Raw genomic sequence first — 25552 nt, forward strand, 5'->3', positions numbered from 1 at the left:
TATTAATCTTATTAATTGGAAATACATCTAATTCCCTGGCCATTACCTCCAGCAAACGAACACATTGAATTAACTATTATATAGATTGGATTTCAATTCTTTCATGTTTCTCTAAGAAGAGAAACAACAGTATGGAACAGGGTGTATAATTTTTTGCAATTCAAGTTAGTACAACTAGAAAAATTGTATTATAGAATAGATTTTTGGGAGAGCTTTTCTAACTGAAGGTTATTGTTTTTCTTTCACTCTGAACATATGATTTGCTGTAATGCCAAATTATCAAGAAGGATAATTTGTCGTTGTTGTTAACCAAAATAACATGGTGTATTCTATTGATGAAAACATGTTTTTAAGGGGCAGATAAAGAAGCTCCCTAGCCCAGAAAGGTTATGTAATATTAAATCTGTTATGGTACAAACTTTTAGATGCAACAACAGCCTGTTGTCTTGCTTAGTCACTTCACATGATTAGAGGCACCTTATTTTAGCATCTGGCAAAGGAATTTGTATACCAGAGAAACCAGAGAAAGAAAGGTGTTTTGGTAATTGAGTACTACCCCATTTTGTTATGCTGTTGGGCAGGATGACTTTGATATTGCCTTGTCTTTGATTTAATATCTCCAAAATTACTTTATATCAATCCTTCCAAAGCAGTTCTGTATAGAAAGCTCCACTTCCATTCTGGAAGGCTCACAATAGTAATAAAACCCAATAATTATAAAAAATAATAGAACTATAAAATAATAAAACAAGACAACAATCAAACAACTTAATCACCCCCTTAGAATGCCCCACAGCAAGCTTCCATTACTCTCATTATTAAGTAATTAAAATGCATATATGTTTTTAAATTTTTATGGCAAACCAAGGTCCAATTTTGGTATGAACTTTGGTGACACCTTCTGGTGTAGCCTTTTAACAAGGGGCCACCAAGCTTTATGCAGTAACTTTAGAGCATCACCAAGTCATATCTGACATTGAACCATGCTAGTCCATCTCTTCATCATTATTTCTTTACCCTTTCCACAGTAGAGGAGACCGCTTTCCATGCCATTTAGAACTCTAGATTGAAGGTATTTATAAAGAATGTACAGATAGATTTAATACAACTTAATAATAACAGTGGACCACCTAGTTAGCTGCTGCAAGAACATTGCACAGACTGACCACAGACAACTGCATGACAAAGTAGCAACAATGCTGCACAGGAATATCTGCAAGAAATACCATTTGGCTCCAAGCAAGAACCAGTGGGATCACAAAATAGACAAAGTAATAGAAAACAAAAAAGCTAAAGAGCTCTGGGACTTTAGAATTCAAATAGACAAGCATCTGCCACACAACACCCTAGACCAGGGGTAGGCAACCTAAAACACTCAAAGAGCCACTTGGACCCGTTTCCCACCGAAAACAAAACACTGGGAGCCGCAAAACCCTTTTGATATCTAAAATGAAGATAACACTGCATATATCCTTTTTTACCTATATATATATTAAAGGTAAAAAAAGATATATGCAGTGTTATCTTCATTTTAGATGTCAAAAGGGTCTCTCTCTCTGTCTCTCTCTCTCCTCTCCCTCTCTCTTTCCTCTCTTTCTCTCTTTGTCTCCCCCTCTCTCTCCCCCCCTCTCCGATCTTCTGCTCACCTAGCAACCTGGCTTCAAGCTGTTCTCCAACAAGCTCAGGGGTAGGCAACCTTGGCTCTTTTATGACTCATGGACTTCAACTCCCAGAATTCCTGAGTCAGCATAGCTGAGCTAGCTAGCTCTCTCCTGCCCTTCCTGCTTCCGGTTTCCTGCTTCCTGCAGAGACGTAGCAAAGGGAGGAGCCCTGCCCAATAAGCTTTTTAGCTCGTCAGAGAACACCATGAGTCCACTCTTTTTTTACACACACACACACACACACAGAGAGAGAGAGAGAGAGAGAGAGAGAGAAGGGAAGGGAAGGGAAGGGAAGCGCAAGTCTCTGTCTCTCTCTGCAAATGGCAGAGGAGGCTGGGAGCCGCAGGGGAAGGCTCAAAGAGCCACATGCGGCTTCGGAGCCGCAGGTTGCCGACCTGTGCCCTTGACTTAACAATTGTCAATAAGACAGATATAAAAAATCTGGATAGTGGACATTGCACTACCTGGAGACAGCTGAATAAAAGAGAAAGAACTGAAGAAAATAACTTTCAAAGACCTGCAAATAGAAGTAGAATGACTGTGGCAAAGGGAAGCAAAGATAATATGTAAGATAATAGGTGCCTTGGGTGCAATCCCAAAACAACTGAAGCACCACTTGAGCACCATCATCAATACCAAAAGGAAACTTTATTTGGAACAGCTTACATCTTAATATCATTTTAAAAAATCTTCCTATCCAGTTCCTTAGGAAAGACTCAATAGGTGGATAAAAATGCCAAACCCAGTCTAAACATCTGGCTGACTGTTCAATAAAAGATAATAATAATAATAATAATAATAATAATAATAATAATAATAATAATAATAATAATAATAATAATAATAATAATAATAATAATAATAATAATAATAATAAATAAAAATAAAAAATGGCTGGTTCAAATATTGTGGGATTTACAAAAACAAACTGAAAAAGTATTGGCTCATAATATATGAGATTTAACGTGATTGAAAGGAAGAAAATGTGGATAATTAATTTGATACCAGAGTTTAATAGAATATAGAAGACAAAGAATTGGAGAAAATCACAGAGTTCAAAACTGAAATCGAAATTTTATGGTACAAACTGGCCAAGGTAGTCCCATGGTTATCAACATACAAGCTGCCATAAAGAAAATTTTGGACAGCATTTGGAAAATTTCCATCTGTCAATTATAAAAGAGTACACTATTTGGAACCACACATACACTGTGCCAATATATAAGGACATCCTAGGTTCTTGGGAAGAATTTGGTGTTTATAAAGGCCAACACAAGCTGTGATTTTTGTTTATAGTAATATCATTATATCAGAATTTGAAGCACTACAAATAATTTCCCACATATTAATTCTTCTATGTGCTTATTTATTTACATTCCCCTTTATTTGCACAAACACAGTCTAACTTTAGCAAAACACTAACAGCTTTTTGTGTCTAAGCTTACTGAATATTTTGCTTTCAGAGTCTAGATTGTTTTCTGAAGGATGGTCTAGTATTAATAGACTAGCTGAAAAGAAACAAAAACGAAGAGTTCAGGTTTTCTGAGGACAGACATTAGTATAGCAAAAGAAAATCACTCTACTTGGAATGTCATAAGGGTCAAATAGTGTTGTAATGGCATGTGGGAAGCAATACACTATCCCCACACAAAGACTCAATTAAAATTACAAATAACCAAGCTGGGCGGGGGGCAGAAAAAAGGGGGACAGTTGCTAAAATATACTTCATAACATTATGACCCAAAGCCCATGACTTAATGCAAATCCAGTATCAGAAGGCAAATATGAAAGGGTGTGGGTTGCACTATGATGTCATGCGCATGTTACTATTGTTCATTATTACAGCTAGCTGCAAATACATATGGTTGAGGGACTGAATGATACTGTCATATCTTGTCCTACTTTAGAAATATAACTGCATGTTAGTTGTGCCATCAAAATTCAATGTGGTGGTACAGATTTCAGAACATGTGGGGCACATAGGTTCTATATTACTAGGGTTCAGAGTTTAAAGGTGCTCATAACTGCCTTGTTATTTCAAGTATACATGGCATGAGGCAGCCCTTAATATATGTCGGTGCCTACAAATTACATCATCCTATTGAAGATGATGGAAAAGTGAAATCTATTATCTGTGGTCATTATCACCAGAATGCCTGGGACAGAAATAAACTTTGTAATAATCTCTGGTAATCTGCTGAGTTCTTGTAATGCTATTTTTTGCAAAAGGATTGGGCAATTGTAGTCCAAATAGGTCATCTGATCGGTTAACAGGGACTGATTTGATACAACAATGATATGACAGAACCCCACCTTCTACAATTAGAAATTAAGACCCAAATAACTCCAAACATGTTACTTGAATTTAAGTCTCATATTACAAGGTCATCAACTGAAGCTCTTGTCTAAGTGCCCCTACCAACAAAAGAAGATCAGACTGTAGACGTTTTCCCCCAAAGAAGTTCATCTGGAGGCTACATTATATTTTACATGTATGGAATAAAAAAAAATTCTCCTAGGAATTATTTAAGAACTTTTCACTGTTATTTTTTCTGCTTAGATATTCTGTCTATGCTTTATTTTAGCCTTATTATATATTGCAATCTGTTCTCTCTCTCTCTCTCTCTCTCTCTCTCTCTCTCTCTCTCTCTCTCTCTCTCTCTCTCTCTCTCTCTCTCTCTCTCTCTCTTTCTCTCTCTCTCTCTCTCTCTCTCTCTCTGTGTGTGTGTGTGTGTGTGTGTGTGTGTGTGTGAGAGAGAGAGAGAGAGAGAGAGAGAAACACATTGCAACATATAATAAAGCTAAAATAAAGCATAGACAGAATATGTAAGCAGAAAAAATAACAATGAAAAGTTGTTGAAGAATTCCTAGGAATTTTTTTTTTTCATTCCATACATGTAAAATATAATGTAGCCTCCAGATGAACTTCTTTGGGGGGAAACGTCTAGAGGTGTACAGCTTCCTCATCCTATTTTTCTCATAACAAACTTACCTTAAAGATATCCTGCCTGAGTAAGGAATTTCTATGACACATGAAGAGACTGAACTCTCTCAAAAAAGGGACATAGTTGAAAAGTTAAAAGATAACTAATGAACCAGATTTGCTTAATCCATCCCAAAAATGACACACTGTAATCAAACTTCAGAGGCCAAATGACTTCATGGGCAGTATGTGTTCTTTAATAAATTACTTCTCTTTCTGATCTAATGGACAGTTTACTAAGACTGTCAGTAACTATTTCTTTGAGTTCTTATAACCTCATGCTTATGTCACCAGTTATAGTATGTAGCCAAATGGTCTTTCTAGGCAACTTTTTCCTCAGTTTTTCCAATCATCAAGGCCTTCTGCAATGATCTTGTTTTCAAAGTAAGTGTCCAAAATATGTAAGCTTTTTATTATCTGTACTTCCAATGAGCAATCTGGTTTTTGTTTGGAATTTATTATTTCCCCATTCAGTCCAGGTTATTCTAGTAGTATTTTCCATTCTCACAATTCAAAGATATCAATATTAGAGGACCAGTAAGGGTAGTGGTTAAGGTGCTGACCTAAAAATCAGGAGACTGTGAGTTCTAGTCCTGCCTTAGGCATGAAAGTCAGCTGGGTGACTTTGGGCTAGTCACTCTCTCTCAGCCTAACCTACCTCGTAGGGTTATTGTTAAGGGGAAAATAGGATGAGGAAGAAGTATTATGTATAATCATCACCTTGAGTTACTTATAAAGCAATAAAGACAGGCTAAAAATAGAGCCCCTCTTTGAAGGAGAAAGATGGTTTAGAAATATGAAATACAAATATAAATAAATAAATAAATAAATAGGTTTCACTAATGAATGTGTAGAATTACTGACATAACATCATCAGCAAAATATATTATCAAGTTAAGCATTTGCAGACATTTCATTCATTGCCTTCCAATACACAACTTTCACATGATTGTTAAGCATTGTCCAGACAATAGTCTTCACATGTATAATAAACAACATGTTTTTCCAGCTATGCACATTTTCCTATTTTACTTGGATATTTTTGATGTGAATCATTCAATACAAGAAATATCTTGCTAGTATTGTGAGGTTATATCTTATTCTCGTCCAATTTGGTCCCTGTGAGGGAGACTAGACAGAGGAAATATGGTATACAAATTTACAGTCAATACAGTTGTACTAATTATGGATTCTTGAAATTGGCATGCTAACATATCTGAAGGATATCAGATTGAGAAAGGCTATATTCTTTTAACCTTCATGTAAGTTTTAGTGAATAAATTATATTATCAAAACTGAAGCCCAGTGTGCATTTTAAGAATGTATTCCATTCAAAGCAGAAGTAAATATTTTGATTTTTCTTTAAGAAAAATGAAGTAATGCATCTATCAATTATTACTTTATCCCTATAAGAGTATGTGGCTTAAGATTGTGAGTCCCTTATATGAGTTATTCACATACTCACCCACCAGAAAACATCAAGGAGGTATGCTACACATTTCCTGTAGCCAACTACTCTCATAGATCTTTTCAGTGTGCATTCATTGGGGACTTCTTTAGCTATATAAGTTTTTACATCCTTTGGAATGATCTCAGAGCTCTGAATGCAAAATATGATACCCTGGGACATCATTTAGGTTTGTTACTTTGTCTGAGAAATTTTGGATTCATAACCAATGAACATTTTACATTGATTTATATGCAGTTTCAGAATTTTGTTTCTGTGGGTGAGATAGTATTTTGTATCTAATGACTAATGTAATATATATTCTACAATGTATAAGAAAATGCAATTCTTATATTCTGAGCAATTTAAATGAAACAAAAATAATGGACTAGAGATGATAATATAAACTTGAGAAAGCTGTCTACAAATACAATGTCTCTCAGTGATGCAAATGTCATGACACATTGTGGTTGCAGCTAAAAAGCTAGTTTTGCTTTCCTTGAGAATTTATATTACATGGCATATATCCCCTAGGCTTATTTCCTTTCATCACTAGTATTAATCAGAGGGAACTGTATTAAAATCATTTGGTGTTATAGCTAAGTGCTGCTTTAAAAGAAGCTTCTCTAAAAGAATTGCTATTCAAATACTATCTCTCATTGCAAAGCACTTTTTTCTTCAGTTCAATTCAAAATTGCACATCTTAAATGTGTGCAGCTATTTTTATTGTTGTTTTTGTTGCAGTTTTCAGATCTGAAATTTTTGACTGTCAGATCTTTGAGATGGATGAAAGAAGATGAAGTTCCTTCTTTAAATTTGCAAGAGTTCTGCATCCAGTGGCTTCCATTGTGGTATACAATATGTATAATTGCTTAAACTAAATATGAATACAATACACACTATATCTCATAACAATAAATAAAAGGACCGTGGAATGATGCAATATAATCCTCTAAAAGGTCAACTACAAAAAATATTAATTGCTACCAGAATCTCATAATGTCCAGGTTTACCTCTTGGAAGAAGCCATTCCAGAATACAAACTCATTCAAGAATTCAGCTGCTTATTCTTAGCATCCCTGGAAAGATAAGAATGCAAAATAGGAGCTTATACAAAAATCTTAGATCATAAATTGGCTGTATGAGAAAAGGTCTGTCTTCATATATGTTAGATCCCCAAAATTTCAGGGTTTTAAAAATAGGGTAAATCACTTAAATTGGATTAGAAAAAAAATGGCAGTGAAATTCAGTCCTTTAAAAAAAAAAAAGACTCAGAAATGCTTGAGCCATCAGAGACACTCAAGTAAGCCCAAAGTTGGGAGCAGAAGGGGAAATGTACTTCCCAGGTTATGTACTGGTCTATGACCATAATGAAGATTTGATCTGAGGTTTGCACTCTCAGATAAATTGTCTAGAAAACACCCATCCTTTATATTATAAACATATAAAAACATTGAAAATTTCTGTTTCATTTATCAAGTTCTTAATAGTATACAAAAATATAATATAATGATGGTTCAGATTTAAATTAATTTGCACAACTTAACATCATTTTCTCCAAAGTAATTTCCAATGATTCCAAACTAACTCATGATTAAATCACTGCAGTTAAGGTAATAACATTACACCTGATTTAAAAATATATTGATTTTAACTTTTCTGTTGGCTCAACAGCACATCATTCAGTAATCTTCTATAAAATAACTCTTAAATTAATTGACTTAGTATATATGTATAGTGCTGCTCAACAGAGATATAAAAAAGAATCTAAAATATAGTATACCTAAAATTGTTTGCGATTTAATATTAAGAATGTATGGCAACAGTTGGGCAACAATAATCCCCAAGTTACATTAGTCACAATGTTTTTGTTAATGGTGAATAGATTGAAAACACAACTCAGAAAAAAAATTGCATTTCTCATGCAGATGTAACGACAAAATAGCTCCCCAAACAAAAATATTACAAATATGAAAAGCATCTAAATCTGAATGCAAAATGTGGACTTTGGTTGTACTGTATGATACATAATTTCTATGCAAACTGGCTAGCTGTAGAAAATCAAGTAATTCTGAGATAATAGGACAGCCTTGTTTTATTTTAAAGATATAATAAACATACAAACCTAAAATACCTTCAAATTTGTTTTTGTCTATTAAGTTAACATTTCCCAAAGTGTTAGAAAAATAAAAAAGCTCTCTATTCTGCCTTCTCAGCTAAGCTTTTCCTGGGAATAGGAACCAGTATACTAAGCAGAACTAGTATTATTGTTGCTCTCAAATCCTTGACTTAGCTTTGCAAGAATTTTAGTCTGAGCTCCTGCCTCAGACCCTGAAGGCAACCCATTTCAAAGACCTCAGGAAGCAGAGTTATTTTCTTCAGTTTTGCATTACCCTACTTTAAAAAAAAAACTAAACTTGAACTAATTGAAAAAAATCTATTCATGACTTTAAAAAAACAAATTATGGCTTAAATGATTCTGCTTAGCTGAAAAGTACACAGAAAAGGAGAAAAATAGCTCAGGCGTGTTGAAGGACTAAAAATGCACATGAATCAATTATGAAAAAGAGAAGATCTCTTTGAATGGCGAAAAGCTGATTGGAATTAAGATAGGCTTTGTTCATAACTGCAAGGTACAAGTAGAGGACTTTTCAGAAAAACAGAAAAGGGGGATTTGGGAGTGTTTAGCTGCTTAGTACTATAGTGCTTTAGAGCCCATGTGAAAATTTGCTGCTAGCTATTAATCATCATTGTGCCTTTGCAAAGAAGCTGTTACAATGATGGCTATATGTCATTATATTCCCACTGTATGTAACGAATCAGGAAGCTGGGAAAGTTGGATAAGAGCGGCTGGCAAACTTTTTACTAGTGGAATCTATTTAAATAAATTTACATCACATTTACTACTTTCTTGGGTATGGGAATCATGCTTTAAAATGAAACAATATGCTGTGTTCATGGGCCCTGATCTTTTATTCTCCTGTCTCTGAGCCCACTCTCCAGGTCAGCCTTTGCCAGCACTGACAGCATGCTTTTCTCATAGCCTTCTCATAGCCTTTGGTTGCTTTCAAGTTCAATTTAGCACAATAAAGTTGTTATGCATGACAGTTTCGAAAGCAGAATAGGTGGTGTCTAAGCCTGCTGTGTCACTACAAAGTGGGCTCATGCTCTGCCAGCCAGCTCAGTTACTGAAGCCTTGCTGGTGGGACACTGCAGTGGACCTCCAGACGTTCCCATCCTGACCAAAGCAATTAGCTTCAAACTGCAAGAAGCCACAGGGTCACACTCCCGTTCAGTGAGGCTCCATCATTTAATGTGCGGCAATAGATTTTAGAGCTGAGTTGATTTGTTCTGTTGTGCTCCCTTTTTAATTGTCTTTATACAGATGTGTAAAAAGATCGAGGAAAATTTTTAAGTCACAGATAGCTCAAGGGGGTTGTTGTTGTTGTTACTATTTTGTTTTTTACAGAAGAAATCTAAGACTTTGATTTGCATTCCTTTTACAAAGGAATGGACTTGAAACATGTCAACCTTAATTCCATTAGGCTGATATGGCTAAAAGAGAACCCCGAGGTGCCAAGAGTGGGATGTGAAAAGAAGTGTCTCTTTTAGTAAGCTTCACCAAGCTGATAATAAAAAAAGCCTTAAAATATAAAAGTTGTCAAATCAGTTTCTATATCTGGTTTCACATACATACATACATACATACATACATACATACATACATACATACATACATACACACACACACGGTTTTTAAAAATACATCCACTTTAACTTAAAATCAACTAATTTTAATGAAAGGGAATATCATTTCAGGTGTCACCATTTGTATAAAGTAAAAGAAACAAATATTGTGTAGCCCCTAAAACATCAGTATAACTTCTAACGAAAAGCATGCTTTGAAGGACTGATATTAAGGAAGAAACAGAAACCTCTTAGTCCCCATCTGGCATTTATATAATAGTGTTAATATTCGAGTGTAACAATAATTTTATATCAATAAGTTTTCTCTAGGGCATGGACAGTAACTAAACAGACCTCCCTTACTTTTAACTATTGTTTTTAAACTTTGAGAGATCAGCTGCCATGAGTTCATTTTTGAGAAAGATAGAAATACACTTTCAATAGAACATGTTGAGAAGTCCTCTTTCAAAATGGCTCCTTTGCTTATTTTCAAAAATAGAGAAGAATGATAAAGCATTATTTTGCTAAAATATTGACTGGTACTTCTTTGTTTCAATACCCAAAGACATTACCTATTATCCCTATCTTATATTAGTCTTTTTTTAGGAGCGTTAACACAAAAAGACAGTGGATTGTAATTTATTATTCTTATTTTCTGTAAGAGCCACTTTAGACATACTGTGTGTGGATTCACAGGAATAATGCTGGAGGACGTTTCTTTGCTTTGTGCCATGTCTGCTTCCCAGTTGTTAACCTTAAAATACTTAAAAAATATAAACAGCATGATGAAACTTTTTTTGGGGGGCAGGCATCAAAGGAAGTGACCATGGAAAAACTGGCATCCATAGGTATTCCATACTGGGGAATAGGGGCGCATTAAAGTCACAGTGTTTTTAACCAGTATATCACACTAATCTTACCCTAATTTATTGGTACTAACAATTAAATGTTGTGCAACTCAAGCCCTTAATTTAGTCTGGAAGAAAAGATTATTTATATTTTTCAAGAGAATCAGAAACTGTTATTAAAAAACTTAATTTTGAAGAACATTATCTACTTTAGTTACAAATGAAAATCCAGATGAATGAGTTAGAAATTCTCCCCCAAAGATTGATTTCTATAATTCCAGTTAGTTGAATTTTCTCCAGTAATATTGACAATGTTAGTGGGTTTACTAGAAAGAAATATAATCAGTAATCCATTCAAGGGTATCCTATTGTTTAGACTTCCTAACCCATGCTTATCCTATATGGGATCATTCCATTATTCATCCTCACTACTGCCAACTTTAATCATTCACGATTTACAGTAAAACATGGTTCCTTTGCTATCCCTACCTGCAGATGCCTAGGAAGTATTGGCCTACGCAGGAGCATCCACAGAAGGGGCTTAAAAATGATGTTTCAGTCTATGATCAAAGTGTATGTTTTAATGCGTGTCACAAAAAGGGGGCAAGGCTTTGATTGCATGAGCATGGTCACCGTTGTCTCGTTTTTGGTACATACCGGTCACATCTGTACACATGGATGATCAACTTTTGTATACTTGAAATAATCTGAAATTGCTATAATCTGAAATTGACAGGATTGCTAGTTGCAGTTATTAAAAAAGCTGTTCTTCTTTATATTCTAGATGTGCTCAGCTTTTTCAAAGAATGTTTGTTCACTCTTGTAGACTGAAGACTCTTCCATATTGCAGTTACAAAACACCGATTGTGTTGAGAAACTAGACATTTCAGATTACAGCATATAACAGTATGGAGTTTATACTCATAAAAATAATGCCTAGGTGAGAAGACAGTGTTATTGTTTGCCTGAATTATAAATTGTTTTTCCATTCTCCTTGCTAAACTGTTTTGAAAGGAGCAAACAACTATCGCACATTGGATGTTGTAGAGTTACAATTCTAGCATCCTTAGGAAGCATGCCTAGGAATGAGAGTTTAGTAATATCTGCGGTAGCTCAGGTATCCTGATTTAGTATATATTTACTTTGCTGTAACTAAAAACCTTGCTAACTCCACTATAAATTTACATTTGCCAAAATAAATATATTAATTCATTGAACCTTAATTTTATCTTTTTACTTTTACTTGATATTATTTTATAGTTAAATATTACAGAAAACAACTGGCTTTTACATCATGGTGGAAGAGTGGATGTTATGGTATTTGGCAACAAAAGGTCAATAAGGTTACAAAGCAGTTTTCTCTAATTACATCTTTTCATACGTACATTATATCTATGTGCTTATAAATTAGTACCATTGTGGCCCATATTAACACAGAACAAACTTCAAACCTAATATCATTTGTTTCTAGGATGTGACTAAGGGGCCAATCTTATTCATACTTACTAGGCATACTTTGATCACACAGTTGTGGCTGCCATCTTGACTTTTTGACCCTGCCTGCAAATACTCCTGATAATAATTAACAATAATTGCTCCCCTTGGGGACTCTCTCAACAACTTTACAGATTTTGGAAGTCTGAGCAGTCTGCTCATCAAAGTTGAAACACACTGTAAGAATGTATATGAGGAAGGTTGTGATTGTGGTTTAATTTTATGCATCTGTGTTTTGTGTTTTTTGTTGTTTCTCTATTGCTCCTTTCTGATAATAAAAAAGTTTCATTTTGTGGTCTTTTTAGTACATTTCATAAATATAATTATACAATTATAATTATACAATTATATAAATAATTATACAAACAGATGTTAAAACACAATTTTCAGTCACAATAATTATATTGCAATCTTAAGCTTAGTTGATAATTCAGTCCAAACTGTATCAAAACTTTATGCAGCTGTAGTATTGGGTATAGGGAGACTATTTCCAAACTTATCTGTTAAGGACTGAAATTTCTTACTTTTAAAGTACAGCTTAATGTTGTGATATAAAGTAAAAAGTGATGCATTTTCTTGGGGTCAGATTTATTTCTGTTAAATAAGCAACTGGCATTAAAAAAGAGTCAAAAGGAATTCTCAAGCATTAAGTAAATAAAACTTCGTTCACAGCTGTCATGAAAAAAATTGATCAAATAAGCATTTATTTCTTCTGTTTTGCATTTCATATACATTAAGAACTAGAATGTGAATATAAGCTATGTTCAGTTATCTTCATGTTTTCTCAAAGTTAATTGCATTTTTGCTCAAGTTCTTTCTTTTTATAAATAACAGGTTATACAAATATAGCATCTGTATGCATTGAAAACCCTCTAAAATATCTTTGGATCTTTTGCACAAGTGCTGAATAGAAAAACATGTTCTATTTTCTACATCAACATGATTTTCTACCATGTCTTTAATCATCCTAACTTATGTTTATTTTTTTTTGTTTTTCACTGTAGACTATTATTTTACTTCCAACCAATTGGATTTCTATCATGTGCTTGGTCAAAATAAATACCCTTCATTCTTGAATCCATATATTTATCTAAAGTATCTAATCAAGCACTTTCTACCTGTAAACATTCATGAATCCTATATAGTTTCAATCTTCTAAGGCATTTTTTTTAAAACAGGCTACAAACACCCTAGCATTAAAATGCAGATTACATTCTTTCCGTTGGAAAAGACTGTGCAAAACTTGAATAAAAACAAAGAAATCTAAATGTTTGCACTAAACAAGTACATGTAAATTGTTAAAAGTGGGATTTGCCAAGTTGCAATTTCAATGATTCAGCTAATGAGTAAATGCTAGATTATATTGGCTGTGCTAAACAAGCTTGCAGTTTGCATGTGCATGAAGTGTAATGGTATCAATTGACTGGTTCTTTGTAGTTCTTATAAAAGTACCCTTGAATGTTTTGATGGAGGGAAGGCATGCAGACAATAATGCCATGATAGCTGAATGTCTGCAGTAACTTTGAACCTAAATTAGTTTCATTATCCCTGTGATTCCAGATACAGTATATAAACACACACTGCAGCTGGGCCTTCAACAGTGCCTTTTATTGCTTCAGCTCAAGCTTAGTTTTAACCATCATTCATTCTTGCTTTATGTACTTGTATACCAGTGCACAGCTTTCAAATCAGCTTTGCAATAGCTTTTATAACACAGAAAACCCAGTTTAAAACAACCTTGGTCACCTACTAGTGAGGATCAGCTTATTGCAGACAAAGAAGCACAAAGTCCCTGCTGGATGACAAGTTCCCTTGCGCCACCTTGCTTGATTTTGCTTCCAATATGAATAATCTAGGAACTTTTGAAAGTCATTAGATGCTATATTACATTTGATTAGATAATCCAAAATTTCACTTAATAGGGAGTATGCGGGTAATACCCAACTTTATATCTTTACCCCGTCTCAGTGTTTGGAGGCTGTGAGAGACCATATGGAGAAGAAGGCTGTAGTTATCTACAAAGCTTTTCATGACTTGGGGCTGAGTGTACTTGTCCAATTAGTTCTTGGAGGAGATTTACTAAAAAAATGCTCTCTGGTGGAACCCACAAAAAGAGTTTTTTATGTTATGACGCCTTCTCCCCCTAAACATCAGATTGGCTCCAACCTGGTTGGCCTTTTGTAGAGCCTTAAAGACTTGGTTATGTCACTGGGCACAGTGAGTCAGGGCAGAGGCAGAGCCCTTGAGATGATTGTGTGACAATGAAATGGACAGAAAAATAAACTGAAATAAATCAATACATTTATAAACTATATGTATCTTTAATATTAGTACAGTTATATAAGAATCAGAATATGAATAACACAAAAACATAAGCACTGCTGTGCTGAATCATCCTTATGTAAATGTCTCTACCATTTAGATTTCAGAAGTGATCAGACATTTCCCCCTTCAGATGAAGTGACAACATTCTTAATTTATTTCTGTTTGTATTGCTTCCTTGGTGGGAAGTAGATTAAACTTGATAGTTCAACTTCAGCAGTAGCTAAATCCTGTTAAGTTGCACTCTAGTCTTACTGTAGGCACACACACACACACACAAACACACACACACACAAACAAAAGAAATCAAATTACAAAAGACTTAATCTCTGGTAGATGTATCGTTACTGATTTTTACATTAGTCATAAATCTATAAAATAACATTTGCAGTGCCACCTAAATGAACTGAGATGATATTACTCAGAATCCTCTAGGTAGCACACCTAGAGGAACCCAGTTGGTGAGGCTTCTATACACATAATTAAATGCAGTTCATATTTCACATTGAGCAGTTGGCAGGTACATTGATTTCTCCAGATGTGGTTATTTTACTTGATGACTAGAAGCTGAATGTGAGAAATGATTTCATTCTATTTTGCTTCTGAAGTGATAGGGAAGCTGTGTAAAGGTAATGGGGAATCCCTCTTTACAAAGAAAGTTGCAAAAGTGAAATAATTCTTTAAAAAATCCATCATTGTGCTAAATTTTATTGGATCATTTTTAGCCTTCACCAATAATCCAATTTTGGACAAGGTGTTTGGACAAGATACAGCTGTGCAAAATTTCCAAAAGATTTTCCATGATTGAAATGAAGCAACTTTGTGAGGTGTCCTTGTGAAGCAACATGACCCATCACTTCAATTCATGTCATTTCAAAGATTCTTCTGTACAACCAGTAGTCCACCAGTTCTTGTTAGTGGAAATGTCAAAGGAGGCTCCTAAACCAATTAAGATATCTCAGTGAGACAAATCACATTATTACTGTTTCTTGACAATGTAAGTACATTGCTTATATGTTGGGAAATCTTCAAACAGAGTATGACCATTTTATATAGGTCTATTAGAAACTTGCTATTTTTGATTTAATTTTGGAATTTCTTATTTTGTCTTATAGATTATGCTGAGGATGATATAGGGCAATCCAAAACTGGGGGTGGTCTTTCTAGTTCCATGAAAAGAGCTACTGTTGTCTCTAAGATTTCTTCAGCTCCAAAAATCTGCCCATACTGGCTGGGGGATTATGGAAATTAAAGCCAAGCACATCTGGAGAGCAACAAGCTGGAGAAGAATAATATAGTGTCTCCTGAAAATTATGAGAATGTTTTTAAAATATAGATGGTAATTATCTTGGACAGGTTATAACTCATAAAAACTTAAATGATGTCTTTATAGTCCCTAAGAGTTGAATGCAATTTGCATTACAATGACAGATAATCAATATTCTTTTGAGAGTTAGTGTTGAACAGTGTCTAAGTACATGATCTATTAAGCCTCTTGATCAGCTATAATCCCAACCTTAGGCTTGCAGGCCTTACAAAAAACACAACCTCAAACCCCTTCTTCAATATGGGGATAATAAATAACCTTTCCATTTATAGCATCAGTTTATTTATGCCATTTTTTCAAATCATCTTTTCAAATCCAAGCACCTTAGACTTTTCTGCTCTAAAGGTATAACAAAGAATAGCAAACATATGTCAAATTATATAATGTTATTAAAACCAATCCAGTTCCTGATAAGTGATAATTGCCTTGTTTTGCCTTCATTCCTTTCAGGAATTATTCAGCAGTTAAAAATGGATGCAGCATTCTAGCCTTTGGAATCCTTCCAAAGATCAGCACAAGTAGAATAATGATGATCATTTCATTTTTTACGTACTTTTTCCAGCACAATTCAAAGTCCTATTTATGTCCATTGATTCAGTTGCTCTTTCTTCTTCTCTTTCTTCAGCTGCACAGGGTACAATATGCCCATGTTCCTTTCTTCTCTTAAATAAGTATACTACTTATTATTACTGATACTTTTTAGTTACTCCAACTTTGGTGGGTTTTTTTACCCTGCTTTAAATTTAAAGATTAAGAAGTTGATTTTTTAAAAACCTGCTTTATTAATTTGCCACAATTAAATAGCAGGATACACTGAGATTATTAGTATTAACTATATAGTTCATCATGTTCTCCCTCGGGGAGAACCTTGAGCCTAAGAAAGGAGATAGTATTAGGAAGAAACTCAGGGTAGCTCCTCCTTGACTCATTGGTGTATGAGAAAGAGGGGAGGAAAAATAGCAAGGTTCTATTACTATAGATAAAGCTTAGTTCTAGTCTACTTTGTGAGTCAGTTTCCAATCTGGACTGGACTATCAAAAGGCTGATAACAGCTAACTGCAAAGTGGGTTGGTAGCACCCAGAATGGGACAACTTGCTGTAGCCAATTCATTGTGGCCATTTTGCTTTGGCCATCTCGCTGTAGCCAATTTGCCAAGGGGCAATTCCACATGGGATAACTCAACATGATAGATGTTATCTTTCATTGTTTCTTTGATATTATTTCCATTGACAAAAATGGAAATAATGTAGAATAAACATTGGCGGATTACATTTATTCCACTGAATTATCCGCAGTGAGTTGTCCTGCAGCAAGTTGTCCTGTGGCAAGTTGGCTGTGGCAAAATGGCCATGGTGAACTGGCCATAATGAGTTGGCTATAGTGAGATAGCTGTGGCAAGTTGTCCTAGACCCAGTAGCACCACACCAGTGTAATAGGTTATCTATAGATCTGACAGATGTGATCAAAATCAGGGCCAAGAGATGCTTCATTATCTGAACACTTGCCTATGTGGGTTCACTTTGCTAGTCTGATGGCATGAGTGACATATATAAACAGACATGTATATCTCTGTAAGTAATACCAACCTTTTAGGAGGAGCACTTTTACACTGTTCCCTGTGGAAATCAGAACCAAGTTATGTAAAAAGCTTAAGCCAGGTCTAGCTTTCTAGAAAACCCCATTTACCTTGCAGAGCTACCAATGAGTCTTAATCATACCTTCAATTTTTTTTAACCTTAACTTGAATCTATGGATCTATGGATTAGGTATTTTCAGTATCCCATTTCCAAATCTGATAATGATGACATTAACAAAATAATGTATTTCTATACTAGAACAGACATATCTAAATCTATCTTTGACTTCTGGGGCATGGTGGTGGGGAAGAGAAATTTCACTCTTTGTGGTTAACTTTCCCCAGCTGAAAAATTAGAATATTAGCCCAAGCAAGTTATTTGCTTTTGTTTTACCATTATGAACTCATCCTAAAAAAAATTAGTATTCCTTTGTGCAATAAATCATATGTTGAAATCACAGCTATTGATTTATGAATCTGTCTTGATTTAACTACATTTGATTGTTCTGCCTGACACCATACTGGCCTTTACATGGTTTGTGCTGTGTTTTATCCTTTGCTTCTCTTTATTGGCAGAAGATATGTACAAAATGAGTATTTTCTAAAACAACCTTTGATTACTTTGCATATCTGCAAGAATTTCTTTGTTATTGTTGTTGCTCCTGGTTTCTTCAGAAAATAATGCAGTATTAAAATAAATCCTGGATAGCTTTATAAGCAAAGACGTGATTTAACTGGATGATATTTCATCTACTAGAGTAGATTTTTAAGGGCAAAGCATTCTCTGCTAATTTCTCACCTATAGCAATTTCTGTGGTCTTTGTGTCAGATTACTTACTCTAGGACACACCAATTTAATTTCCCATATTATCCATATGGAAATTTAAATGGAAGCTTTTACACTTACAGACTTCTTTCAAATAGAATCATAACACAGCCATCCATTTAGATGCTGAGAATCTGGCAACTTTCCAAGAATTAGCAGGTGCTAATAATCTGTTGGTTTATGCAGACTTTCAAAGGACAGTCTGTAGTCAGAAAATGGAGCATGATAAGATGGATATATTCACTGAATTTTTCATTAACCACTACCCTACTTACCACTTGTTATAAAAAAAGAAGGAAAAAAAGACAAATATATAAGTGAATTCAGATTCCTCAATTGGTAGACAATAATGCTGAATACTGAGTACATTGGAAGTACTAACATCTAGATTTCTTGCATATTCATTAATTTCAAAGCAAGTGTAAAACTTTTTGGAACATTAGAGCATCTCAAACCATCATTCTATTTAGTGGAATCTAATATTAATTATTTAAATTTTTACTTAAGGAAATACTTCTAGCATTGAGAGTGATCTATGTGTCTTTTACCATCCTTTTTTCTGATTCAAACTACTATACATGTCCCATTGCCATTGTCTCATATAGACTGCTAAATTCATGATTGGGGAGAAATGGACACTCCATCAAAGAAAAGTTCTCAGGGAAGGTAATTTGATACAAATGACTGCACACCTTCTCTTCTATTAAAGTAATAATCCCAGTTGCTCCTTACAAAAACTGCTTTTCCTGAACAAATGCTCTATATAATACAATAAATATACTGAAACAGATTATTTGGGCATGAGATAAAAAAAAAAGCCTGAAAGTAGATTACCCTTTCTCTGGCAATAAAAACAACTACCATTATTGCCATCATAAACCTACAACACATTAAATAACTAATTATTTCCCACTATTTGATGACCTCCAAAATCATCACTTGTCTTTGGCTAGTGATCAAGCTGGCCTTGGTCAAAAAGGCAAGAAAAAGATATAAAGAGATGTTTTCTTAAGAAAGAAAAGTGTACCATATTTTTGTTTGATTGATCAATCGTTTAAAAAAAAACTTGATTATGGATGATGTGGTGATAGTAGTCACAGAAGGAAGGACTTCAAATGTCACTGTTTGCCAAGACAATGTATAGCCTAATATTTATGCAGCAATATTGAGGGGAAAAGTATTTACAAGAACAAATACTTTATCAATATTATTAATCTTTCTAAAGAAAAATAAGAACTAGCTCTGTTAAGGAAAAGTCTTTGGTGCAAGTTTTTAATAAGGAAAAATGAATGCAAGTGTTAACAAGGCCTAATCTTTCCTTTTGTATTTGTTTCTTCATTAAGCTTTAACTATGCTTTTACCCATTGCATATTGAGAATTTGATGAGAAGATGGTATGACAGGCTTGGCTTCTCCCAATGCAGCTGGCACTGCTGATGCCAAAAGCCAGAGCCTGTTGTAGTGGGATCATGAGAGATTCATTCAGAGTACAGTTTCCCTGTCAGTTTCCCATCCGCTTCAGAATGCTCAGCTCCATCTTTGAATCTCCTTAATGAGAAGTAGAGGACAATGCCAGCATTGTTGTTTCCATTCGGAATTTTGTGGAAAGAACAATCGCTGTTTACCCAACCATTTGTACTACCCAAACTCTTTCGATAATTACTTCTCAAGCTCCTGATTAACTCTGCTCTCTGCCTCAGCACAAAAAGCTATTGAGCCACAAACAGGACAATTCTATCACTTTAGGGCACAATCCACCAGGAGCTTCTTCTGCCCAAATTCCATTGAAATTATTGGACCTGCATCAGTTTTCAGCAGTCAGCTGTCATTCATTTGAATAGGGCTCACTCAGAGCAAACTTTCTGGTGGATTGTGTCCATAATCTTTCAGCAATGTGTCACATAATTAGGAGTAGGGGGATTTCATATTCATCACTGAAACAATAGTTTGCCTAATATAATTTGCAATCCGCTTGTCTGTTTTGTGCAGAACTCATGATGTTGGTCCCCTGCTGAAAACATTACCCAACAGATCATGGTAAACAAAAGATTTTTTTGCTTTTTTAATCCTGATGTTTAGATGTTTTCAGTAATCAAAATGCACATTTCAGCATTCATATACACTTATTAGTATTTTACCTTATTAGCACTGTTACAAAATATGGAACAAAACATGTCCATTTATATAATACTGCTGAAGATTTTTTTTTCTGATAAACCAAATAAAATCAAGGGATGGCTATTTTTTTTCTAATATGCTACTATTAATTTTAGTCTATTACATAACAACAACAACAACAACAACAACAACAACAACAACAATAATAATAATAATAATAATAATAATAATAATAATAATAATAATAATAATAATAATAAAGTTGGAAGGGACCTTGGAGTCCAACACCCTGCTCAGGCAGGAAACCCTATACCATTTCAGATAAATGGTTGTCCATTTTCTTCTTAAAAACTTCTAGTGTTGGAGCATTCATAACTTCTAGAGGCAGATTGTTCCACTGATTAATTGTTCTGTCAGGAAATTTCTCCTTAGTTCTAGGTTGCTTCTCTCTTTGATTAGTTTCCATTCATTGCTTCTTGTCCTGCCTTCAGGTGCTTTGGAGAATAGCTTGATCCCCCTCTTCTTTGTGGCAACCTCCGAGATACTAGAACACTGCTATCATGTCACCCCTTCTTTTCATTAAACTAGACATACCCAATTCCAGCAACCGTTCTTTATATGTTTTAGCCTCCAGTCTCCTAATCATCTTTGTTGCTCTTTTCTGTACTCTTTCTATCACATCATTTATTTTCCCTTCCTCACCAAATTTTTATATATAAGCAGATACTAGTTTCATGCAAAGCAACATCATGAATATGCATAATTATGGAGATCCATAATTTTCCAGGGTTATTCAATGTGACATTTATAGATCAGCAACATCAATTTAAACAAGATTGACAAATATCTAATTATTTCTAATTCTAATTTATTTTTTATACGTTTTGCTGTCGAAAATCGCTAAAACTAGTGTTTTTTTAATGTACTTCAACAATTACTTAAAACATCTGCTAATTTTTTTCCACAGTCTGTCATGATTTCAAAAGAATAATTTCACTTCTTTAGGAGAAATAAATAAGCCTTTATTTCTCTAAGTACTTTCTACCTAAAACTATAAAGATATAGCAGAAAAATGATCATCATACATGACCATTTAAACTGTCTAATCGATCCAATCTATTTAAAATTGTCAGTCATCTTATAATTTAGTATTCATTGTCTGGTATTTTACTTAAATTTGGTTTTAAAATGTTAAAATTATGCAAATTATCACACCATGTAAAATCCATTGAACCATTCTGAGAGTTTGCTTTATTTTTGTTTGTTATAAAGATTAATTATGTAGAAGTATACGAGTGCAAATTGGTTCTATCCCATAAGACAATTAGTGATTATATAAAAGACTTATCCAAACTCTTATGATCATTCTGGAGTATAGACAACAGAATAGTATAATGGGCCTGTAATAGCCATAAACCCATATAATCCCTTAAATTGGTATATAATCTAAATGTTTGAAATACCAAAACAATTTTCATATTTGAAGTTGTTTTTTCCCCAAATACATCACAAACTGTTCCCAAAATCCATAAGTACTCCATGTATTTTGGGATAGTTATAGTTAGAAATAACCCAGATTATCATTATATGTATATATGAGCAATGTGCTTTTCCTTGACTGATCAGGTCTAGAAGAAAAGAGGATCTTTTGTAACTTAAAGTGTAAAATATTTAAGGTGAAAACTGATGTGTATGCACACACATGCATGCACTCATGCGCACGCACGCACACACACACACAAAATCAAGTTGTTGAAGTATATTTATCTGAAAAGGAGGCAAATCAAACTTTTTCACAAGGATCTCTTCATTTTTTCAGCACGTGGAATCTTAATTATATCAAAAGCCACTAGCATTTTGTTCTTGAATCAGTTTTTCACTGTTAATGGCTATTCAAGAATATAATATAAAGGCAATTAGTTATTTGCTTTTCCTTTTACAATATATTTAATTTATTTCTATTTACAATGAAAACTAATGTCATCAACAGAGGATTATACAAAATAGATAATGTGATTCTATAGTCTTCAAAGCCTTGAAATATTTTATTTTAAAAGAATGCATGCATATTTTCAGTTACTAAGTGCTTTCATGAGAAAATAAAGGTAAAAACGGATATAGATGAGAGGATAGGATAAGCCAGCTTGTCCAGCTGCATGACTAAAAGTGACAAATATACATACCAGAAAAACAAACTTTTCCTATGATGTCAATCTTGCCCTCCTCTCTTATACTTCCAGACTTTTTTTCTTTTTCTTTTTATTAATTTACATAGGTATTTGTTTATTGAGATATTCAAGCATCATCAAATTAATTGATAAATCAGAAACTCTTCAAAAAGTGGGCCATAGATACTGGATGTGCTTGTGTACTATATTATAAAGTATAACCTTTGCCAGTTTAAGTCTTACTACTTATTTAGATTTTAAGAATTACCCTAGGGAATAATGCCTAAGATTGAAATGAAAGTGATGGGGCTGCTTCTAATCTGTCCCTGAAGTAATCATTTATTCTTTCTTTATCAATCTATTCAATAGTATCTCTTTGGACATATTAGCTCCCCTAGAAAGCCAAGAACAAACTATCTATTTTAAAACAATCTATGTAGTTAGTATTATTAATTTGGGCTTTTTTAGTGGTAAATGTTTTGTTTGTTGGATTCTCAGCATTTAACATTTTACTTGCAAGAAATAGAATGCTCTGTAAATACCAGCTAGTGCTCTGAGAGGATTCTGATGAATCATAGTTTGATGATGATGATGATGATGATGATGATGATGATGATGATGAATCTGAGTCATGTTGATTCCTGGTAACACTATTAGACAAGTCTCTGCTTTCTTCCTAAGACTAAGAGAGATAGGGACTTGCCCAAGGTCACCTAGCTGGCTTTGTGCCTGAGATGGAACTAATTTCCTGGTTTCTATCCTGGTAACATAACCACTTCCTAAAATATGTCTCCTACATATTTTAATCAATTAAGCTCAAGAGGCAAATTTCTTAGTTCAACCAGTATAGGGATTGAACAGTTCATTAGATTTTTTTAATTCCCTGCTAAATAATAACACTTAGAAATATGGTGCAGCAGAACATCATCATTAGGCATGCCACATTCCTTCACAATAGCTGAGTTAGTTGCAGCAGCAGATCAAATCTTGCAACCCCTTTAAGCTTAACTTGCTATATCAAAAAGATACTTTGCCATGTAATGAAGTGATGAACAAAGAACATAGAAAGTCATCTCACACTAAGGTAGAATATATGTTTCTCTAGGTCATTGTACTCAATACAAAACCAGGAGTAGTTCTCTAGTTCTCCTATCATAGTTCTTTTGCAGCCATATCAAAATATATTAGGGGTTGAAATTGAACTCATTGTTTACAAAACATGACCTCTGCCACTGAGCAATGGGCTGAGTAGTACAAGAGAGAGTGTGAAAGCATACATATTTTGTGTGTTTTACAAAGAGAGGCCGGGAGGTCAAGCAGTACAAGAAATTGTTTGTAAATGTGTCACAATCCATTTATAAATCCTTGATAGGTTGCAAAAGCACCAGTGTTTAACTTCATCTCCTGATGATGTCTCCTTCACCAGAATTCCTCCCAAGCATGATTGGCTTGGTCTTTAATGGGCCAGCTCATCACACACCAGCTTCAAAATACTGCCCTACCTATAAATGTCAGGAACTGAAGCTGGAACTTTTGTGTGCAAAGTATATACTCCCTCAGTGAGCTATAGAGTTCAGTCAGCAGAGGAAAACCCATTGTTAGAAGCTCGATTCACATGAGCAGGAAATAACTCATGGTGGTTATGAAATGAACTCCAAGGTATTTGGTTTGGTCCCTACTCCAAATATTTTGAAAGATGGTTAAATCATACCTCTTTTGTCAATTTTTTATTTTTTTTATTTTTAAATGATTTATTTTAATTTTAATTGTATTTTAATCTGTTTAATTCTATTACATTTTATACTATGAACTTTTAAATTTTTCTATGCAGTTGAGAATTGAAATAAAATAAATGGCACATTTTAATAACAAATAAAGATAATACAATATATAAGTGAATATATTTTTCTATTAGGATTAATACTCAGACATAGAAGTAAATTTCAGGCCTCCTGACAAACCATAATCCATATCTTGGCTAGCTTTGGCAGAAAAATTTGAGACAATATTTGCCTAGATTAAAATCTGTGCTATAGAAAAGAATCAAAACTTTAATACAGTACTTTTAGCCTAATGAAGGAAAAACTTGATGTTTTATTTATTTATTTGGTTATTCAATTTGTATAGATGTCAATCTCAAACTTTTCAGTGAACAATCATAAAAACAAACAGTTAAAACACAATAGAAAAAAGAAAGTAAACCCAAGTAGCAGGATGTGGTAATCCATCAGGATCAATATAATCAGGAATCAGGGCCCTTTACACATTCAGGATCCCAGGCCTAAACACATAGTTAGATTTTCAAGGCCTTCCAAAAGATCAACAGGGTTGGGCCAACCTAAACCTGATTTTTAATGTGCCAAATATATTCCTTCTGCCCTTCTGAATTAATGGACTCCCTTAGTTCCTTAAGAGGCAGCTAAGTGTTAACAGAAGAGCTACCGTATATCTAGCCTGGAAACCCCTGGTTTCTCAGCTTGCTAGCCTCAATCCTTATTCTCTTAGGCAAAGGCATCTATTGGGATATGTATGAAAGGTCAATGACATCAAAATGATAGTCTACTCATGAATGAAGTCCTACATCTTTGCAGTATGTCTCACTCTGTTATAGGGATATAAAAAGAAGTCACAGCTTCAGTTGTTGGAGCAATTAATGAGAGACATGAAAACGCTGAAAAATTGAAAAGTTGCACTCACTGAAATGTAAAAATAATGATAGTCTCAGAGTATACCACAAGAACTCATTTCAAGATGTGCCAGGCTAAGGTGTAAATGGATAGAGAATTTTTGAAAATATTATTCTTGTACTACCTATCATGATATGGTCATGACTCCTAACCAGACTACTAGGTGACTTATGATTTAAAATTGGTGAAAAATGATATTCAGCAATTCAGATGAGGAAATCCAACATTGCCTATATAAAGAAAGTTGGAAAGAAGGAAGAGAAGTTTGAAATCCCATCATTTTACTAAAGATCATCAGAGCATGTTCCAAGGGGGAATTCAAATACCCTATTGTTCCTTGGCCAACAACCAGAAGAGCTTCATTGGTGTTTATTAATTCACTGAAGGAGTGAATAAATGTGAGATGCT

Source organism: Protobothrops mucrosquamatus, unplaced genomic scaffold (assembly GCF_001527695.2).
Source record: "Protobothrops mucrosquamatus isolate PMUCROS unplaced genomic scaffold, P.Mucros_1.0 scaffold401, whole genome shotgun sequence".
Lineage (NCBI taxonomy): Eukaryota > Metazoa > Chordata > Lepidosauria > Squamata > Viperidae > Protobothrops > Protobothrops mucrosquamatus.